The sequence below is a fragment of the Sinohyriopsis cumingii genome, chromosome 14 (genome assembly GCF_028554795.1).
Source record: "Sinohyriopsis cumingii isolate HCF-2022 chromosome 14, ASM2855479v2, whole genome shotgun sequence".
In the NCBI taxonomy this organism is placed as follows: Eukaryota; Metazoa; Mollusca; class Bivalvia; order Unionida; family Unionidae; genus Sinohyriopsis; species Sinohyriopsis cumingii.
Window position 1 is genome coordinate 98,852,212 of NC_142974.1, and position 7,183 is coordinate 98,859,394.

Genomic DNA, 7,183 nt, shown 5'->3' on the forward strand with positions numbered 1-7,183 from the left:
GTCTCTGTCACTGTTCTTGTTAGTGCTTCTCTTTGCTAATGTGCTATTTTGCCTTTTGAGGCGCGTTTCTATTTTAGTGTTGTATCACGTGCTTCAGCAACTGAATCATCTGAACTAAAGAATTTTAGCTTTCGCTTACTTGTATTTTATTCTTTAAGAGCACAAATTTGGTTCATAATGTTTTTGTTCTTTGGTTAGCAGACAATGTCGGCACGAAATCAGTAACTGAAGAATCAATCACCTTTGTTTTTACACCTCCCTTTCAGAACGCAGTGATTTTAAAGTTACTGAAACTTCTACAAATTTAGGTTGATTAAGATTATATATCACGTGCCTCTAGTAGCTTGATCAATAACATTACTTAAATGACCACTTTGCTCAATATAGGCAACTTAATACGTACTACTGCTGCTTGACATTTGTTGGTTGTTATCACCTTGGCCAAAGGTTTCATTAATTGTGCAATGTTATTTAACAGCGTTGTCTACATCCACCCTCATGAATTTGCTCCATACTATATTCATTTCTGTTTGTTCGATGAAGCTTTTTTTTAATTATACACGAGGAAAGCCAGTTTCTGATTCAATATTCATGTCGTTTGCACTATGATATGGCCTTGAATATTTTCAAGTAGAATGGCTTTACTTTCTTCAAATGTTTCTAGATCCATGGCTCGTACAACCTGTATTTGAATCTGGACAGGTTTTTGTGATGATCGCATGAGTGTCAGCTTTTGCCATTTGTTCCCTGTGGATTTGTTTCTTTTCTGGTGTATGGTACATTTTATTTCAGCTTGAATACAACTTAAGATTTCATCTGACCAGTCGGACCAATCACTTTAAAATACCTATTGATCAATCGACAGGAAAACAAATCTGTTTTCAGACGTGAATGTAGATTAATAATAAAGTGAGTAAACCACATCTTAATTTCAAGAAATATGGGCCTTTGAATTGAATTGCAATCTTAATTTATTGTTAGTAAAACTGATTAACTACTATTTTATTCAGGACAATCTATTACATCAAAACAAATGGTATTTAAGAAGGAACTGAAAGGCGCAAAACATATGAACCAAAAATTGCTGAGAACATACTGGTAAAATTTTACGATTGCTTGAAATATAATAGCTTCACGAGCATTTATAATACATACACTTGACGTAAAGATAACCTCCTGTAAATGTATTTTCTTTTATTTATTTTCGTCATTTTTGTAATCAACCCAAGTTAAACTTAATATCTTCATTTTCTTAACATGTTTGATAAAAATATTTAAAGTTGGTTAAACTGTACAAAACTTTAAATCTCCTTTACGCATCATAAAGGCGGAAAATTATGTACGCTAAATCTTGTTTAGATCCATCAAAATTTGCTTTATTTCGCCATGAAAAGTCGTACCGTATTTCTTGTTTTCTTTAATAAATGCCTTTTATCCTTTTCATTGTAGCAAATATCAACATAAAATGTGCAATAGTTTTTTTTCTGTAGTTCAAACTGATTGATTTACTTATTTTTTGTTGTCAACATATCAGAAGAAACGAATCCATTTATAACAGCACATTTTGAAATCTCTGGACAGTAGAAATTGAATAGCTTGTATTTATAGATATTCAGAGAGTGGACCTCTTAACATGTCCTGTAGAATTTCTTTAACATGCATGTGTTTCTTTAGTTTACTTCCATGTTTACATGTATCGTGGAATGTTTGTTCTTTTCGTCAGACATATCTAAATCAATATCTCTGATATCAAGCAATAAATAATCATATGTTCCAAATTTCTGATTTTTGTATAGGTGTTTGCAAAATTTGCTTGGAGCGTAACCAACACATTTCCTTGTAGATATATTTGCCAATAATATTAACCTTATACAATAACACACCTTTGCGGCTTTTCGACCTGGATCGGATGCAACAAAACATCATTTTCTTCATTAAGCATCAACTGATAAAAATCAAGTTTTGTCTTTTGTTGAACCAAATTTACAATAATATAACATTTCTTGCTTTGCAGTCTACAGTATTGTAAATTATGTTGATAGTTATACTTCCTATGTTCCAGTGAAGTTCAAATATAGTTTATGCTATGTAAAACGGATATGAAATATATAAGCCTTTATTATACCCTATACTCTGATTGCCATCACAGATGCTCTATATTCGATCCCAATTCAACAATACCACAGTGCCACAATGCGTTGGGACATATCTTGAAATATTTGGGGCGTTTGGTTATCCAGGAAAGAAATACAAGTAACTGTAATGGATTCCATTAAAAACTATTTCGCTCTGTATCTATACACTTCTCTCTTTCCTTTTCCTCATTCTATTATATCCGGCTTAAAATACATAGTGCCCGTACTCAATTGGTAATGTGTCTCTCATTTATGTTGAAACTATATTACTTTGTTCTCTTTCATTTGAATAGATACATAATCAATAACATATTGCATTGCCATTAACAGCGGCATTGTTACATCGTCCATTGTCTTGTGCATTATTATCCTTCATTGCATATTAAAGCAAACTTCAATGTCATGTGAGTGTCACCTCTTCAAGAATAAAGTAGAAGAATATTACGGTACATATAAACACTAACAACAAACACTGATATATGTATTTTTGGAGAGACTTCAGGGCATAAAACGTGCAGGACAAAATCATTATGAACTGAACATGACCTTTGGTCGGTAAATTAGCTCAAACAAGGTTACACTATTTTACCCAGACCACTGACGTTAAACTATAAGTTCTTTTATTTTTTATTTGTTATCCCTCTCTCAGTTCTTTTGGACTTGCCTACTGGCAGTAACTTGCAAACTTGAGTTTGCACGAACTGCGTCTGAGCGTGTAAATCCGTCTATATATAGGGCAGCTTAACGAAGGTCTTCCAATTGTTAAAAAATAAAGAAAACAAATGCACAGCTCGACTAACGGCTGTTGTCTGGGAATATGGAAGAATTGTTGCAGCACAGTACACGATATGGTCCATAGCAATCGCATTACCTTGAATCTGGATAGTAAACTTGGAACAAAAGACGGAAAACAAAAAGATACGGACGCTCCTTAAGGCGTGTATATTCACACCTAAGATGTTTGACTCTATCTCACTCAATCTCCAACGCTCAACTTACATAAATCGTGTTAGATTGTGAAGTAATGAATAATCTTGTATACTATCAAATGCACAGAGATAACTCGATCGGGAAATTTGAAATAGTAGTTCTGTAAGAGTTTTAAAAATATAGAACTACTGCACTGACGACACCTAATGTGGAACATCGAATATTAGTGATTCTTGACACCAAACCGTGAATGTAAAGAATGTCGATCTTGACTGTGTCCAACTTGCTGATAGACCGTTTTCTCATGTGGAAGCATATAAACCGGTCTACACATTGATATGTACTTTCAAAATGTAACATGCCAAGAAAGTGTTACTAAACATATTCTTGTTATATCTAATATATTTGTTACTTTTGGTCGGTTACATTGGGGGTAAAGGAAATTTCCATGAAATCGAACACTTTTTCAACTTGTTATGTTATAGCAAGATTATTTGAAAATGAACTTAACTAAATTCGTTATTACTAATGATTTATTCACTGTTGAATTAAATATATTGTGGGGGAACTTTCTCTATCTCTATTACTCTTATTATTACATTGCGTGTCTTGTTTCAGTTGAAATTAACCACGCATTGCTGTCATATAAAATGATCTTTGTGTTTTATACTGAGAGAACTATCTACATTACAAGAACTTATGTGAAATAATATTGTGTTCTTCTTTATAACTCATGATATCTTTTAAATTAACACTGCGTTTTAGTTTCAGGAATACATCGAACAGACGAAATAATGCTTAACAGCGTCGATGCTCTTCAACTCGAAAGAGATACACATCGTTTATTGCCAATAATTTATTTTGGAGATATTATATTTTAGAGAATCTCCCGCAACAGGAATTTCACGAATGACTTTTAAGCAAACATAGCCCAGCTGTACAGTAGCACATCCAGACGTAGCTGTAAAACTGAATGGCCAGAGATTTGTAAATGGAAGGTTGTTTCTTATTATGTGTATTAGAATTTAGAGAACAACCACGATAAAAAAAAAATTCTAATTCGTGGTGTTATATCTAGTCTTTCGTCTGGTAGATATGGTATCAAGTTGAGTAACCGCATGCCTTACAAGGAAAAGCATCTGTCACGAATATATGGTCATATAGACTATATACCTGGATGAAGCAAAACCAACACGTTTTGTAAAACTTAACAAACAATTTAATTATCATTGGAAGAAAATGAAAATTTAAGAGGAATTTGCAGTATTATGAATTGAATCCAAAATAATCTTGAAAAGTTCTATTAAAGTCCCAAAGAATTAAATGTTCGTACAAATTTCAGAACCAGGATAATACTGGTCCGCAAACATTCCTAATGTGTCATAATCGATTTGTCCATAACACCTTTGAATAATTCACAATAGTTCCAGAATACGATTATAGTCCAAGGAGCACATATTTCCACTGAATAATCAAATGTATTCTTTCAATTAATATCTAAATACAACATAAAACGCGTTGCAAACTTGATGTTACAAAAAGAACACATACAATAAAAGTGAGAAAAGTGTCCAGTCCTAGATACTTATATACTGGCGTAAGGGGTAAAAGTGAATTTTGCAACTACTTGTTACGTTGTAATTTGCAAATAGCCAATATCTTGAAAGAACTCACACGACCTAACCCATCCAATGGGAAATAATTGAATTCTTCCTAAGCACCCAACTGACAGACCTGTCCAATAGGAAACAGTCCCAAACTTGTCACTATGTTTACCATTTATTTTAATAATATTAACTGTAAACACGTACGTAAGCATCATTGAATAAAACCTTCATTTCTGAAAAAGGACATCTATCATACGAATATGGCTACATGGATTGTTTCGATTGATTCCACCAAACATCTATATCACACGAAGAAATATTTGCTTATCTCTTCACGATTCAAACATACCAAATGGCGATTACCAGTATATACATGAGGTTACGTAACACCTTACTGTGAAGATACTCAGAGATCTACAAAACTATATATAAATATACCTTGATGTTGTGCAGCATCTTCTAAAGGACTTACTCGTAGGTTATTTAAAACTAGTTTTGAGGCAGACAATATATATTCTGTCGAAGCTCGTGAAACGAGTTTAAAGACATCAGGAGTAGAATTTTAACTCATGGTAGATTATGACATATATGTGACCACTGAACGTGAACTTTGTAGTAAAAATAGCACGATGTCACCTCTGAATTGCGCACGTGCATTAAAGGCCGTGACGATATTTCTGCCATCTACAAACAATCACAATATAATGGTGCTGCTGATGTTAGAGAGCTTTACAAAACAAAGGTTTGTGGACGATCTGAAAATCCAAAGTCTTTTCAAGATGTTGATTGTTTACTTTTAGTGCAGCGATCAAGGGTATGTAAGCTCACTTATTAACCAGCCATACTGGTACGGATCTTTAATCTGAACTGCAGATTATGTAAGGGGGTATTATGAGACCACTTTACTAACCTATCTTGCTTGTCCGGATCCTTTAGTGTCGTGTGTGTTTGACAATATACAAAGAATAAGTTTATGGTGTGATAGTAGTCGACGGTGGCAATACCTGTGTCCTTCAGTAATTTTAAGAAACAAATAGACGTTGGTCTGCACAAACTATTTTCATTACATTTTTTTCGTCATCATCACGGACCTCATTGACATATCACCATCGTCATAATTATCATCCTCGTGGTCCTAATTGTAATCACCATTGCAACAACAACTACTACTCATATTAATATAACTAGTACTACTCATATTTATGAGTCAATATTTATCGTGCCTATGTTTTCCAGTCTAAGTTTTCTAAAATCCTTTCTGGACTCTTGCATTTCGTATCTACTATACTATTTTAGTCAAAGTATTTTCAGTTAGAAATACTTAATGCATTAGCATCTGATTTTAACGTACCCGAAAAAAATTTAATGTAACAAATTTAGATGTTGTTGCTCATGATAACCCGATACAAACTTAGCGTGCAGAATTGGTGTGATGTTGTCCATGATAATCTGATACACATTTACAGTGAAGAATTTATATGATGTCGCCCATAATAATCCGATGCCAAAATATTCAACCGTTGTGATACAAGATTACAATTGGCCATTTTGAAATGTGGTTTAGAGGAAGTGGGTACAATACTGTATTTCTCATTTCTTGTCTTATGCTTCTAATAGGATACAAAATTAAAGGTATGTGGTAAGCAAGGGCCAGCATAGAAAACATTTCAATAATGTACTTCGCCATGCATTTTCCGCTTGGCATAGCCAGTACAGCAAGAAAAGGTGGTCGTAGTAATTATTCCTGGTATTGGTTTTGATAATGCTAAGGTATTATAATTGGTGTTCTTTTTCCTGGATGAAGTAATATTAATATACATACCCTGGTGAATTTCTTGTTTGTTTCTTCTTCTTTATAGGATAATATTTGAGAATAAAAACCACGTATAACTGTACAATAGGAGGTGATGGAAAGAACATTACGTCTAATCATCATCATTAGGAATAAAGCACAAAGCTAATTGTTTAAAATGTATTTCCAAGAACGTGTGTTAAAAAGAATAGTAATTCTAAACATAAACATCCAACGTCATGACGTTGCTAAACACAACGTCCCCGTAACTAGTATCAATTTATACGTGTCATACACTGCACAGAGATGTGTTATTTTACCGCTGGTAAACATTGCATATTTTACTGAACATGCTTCACAAATGGAGTTCTTGTACGGAATATTGCACCAGGGAGAACAATGTGTTTTGTGAAGGTTTGTTTAAATTCCTACTGAACATACTGAGCAAAAATGTCATAGATGTAATAACGTATTTTAATAAAAGGAGTGTGTGGAAGTGACAATGGGACGTTGGTAAAGGTACAGGATATGCATGACACGTCAGCAGAATAATGGTGTGTGTGTGTGAATTGGATTTTTAACGTAGCTTTTACAATTGTTCATTCATAGAGCTACGATATCTGCAGTGTGGCACTTTATAGTGATGTATATATAGCACTGGGGCATCATGCCGCAGACATGAAGCATCGTGTCCGACCCAGTCAGAGTATGCTGATAGC